Consider the following 838-nt stretch of genomic DNA (forward strand, 5'->3'; position numbering starts at 1 on the left):
TTGTATTAAACTCATCAGTTATCATTTATCTCAGTTATAGTATATGGGTATTCCCCATCTTTTCATTTTTATTTATGATTTAGCTTCCGCATCAGTTTATTATCTTTAGTATTGTCATGATCATGCCATCAGAGTTAGCTTGGGATCACTTGTGGTCCTAGGTCCCGTGTCCGCGTCTCGGGGTAGTCTCGAGGCGTGATAGAAAAAGAGATTTGATAAACAAATATTTTATTTCGATTCAATTGTCTACAAATTCAAATTTTATGCAGATATACAAACACATAGAATTGAATTGAGAGGCTGTCAGCGAAATTATACAAATCTGAAGCTCTTGCCAGCGAGTTATACAATTTGATACCCCATAGTAAACATAAAGTTTGTTATGGAGCGCAATTATACAAACTATAGCTATAACATATAAATATTAATTTTATGTTTGCTATATGTGAAAGTTAAATTGTATGAAATAGCAAACTATTAATTCAAATTAAATGTTATAGCTATAGTTTATTTTATTTGTTATTCGCAGCAAACATCCCATTTTTTGTCATCTGGTTCGGTATACAGTTACCCATTTTCGGTACACAAAGGTATAAAATGTGTTTGTGTTTGTATAAAGCGAGAGAAAAGTGTATATACAAATACAAACACATATATTTTCGTCCTATACGCTTATAATTATACAAATACAGATCTTCCCCTGCCCAGTTCTCTTTTGTCTTTCTCTCTTTCTCACCTTATACAAACACAGATTATACAAATTACAATGTATAATTTGTATTGTATAAAGCGAGAGAGACAGATTTGCATATAGATTTCACACATACACTTTTACAAA

The sequence above is a fragment of the Solanum tuberosum genome, unplaced genomic scaffold (assembly GCF_000226075.1).
Source record: "Solanum tuberosum cultivar DM 1-3 516 R44 unplaced genomic scaffold, SolTub_3.0 scf00097, whole genome shotgun sequence".
Lineage (NCBI taxonomy): Eukaryota > Viridiplantae > Streptophyta > Magnoliopsida > Solanales > Solanaceae > Solanum > Solanum tuberosum.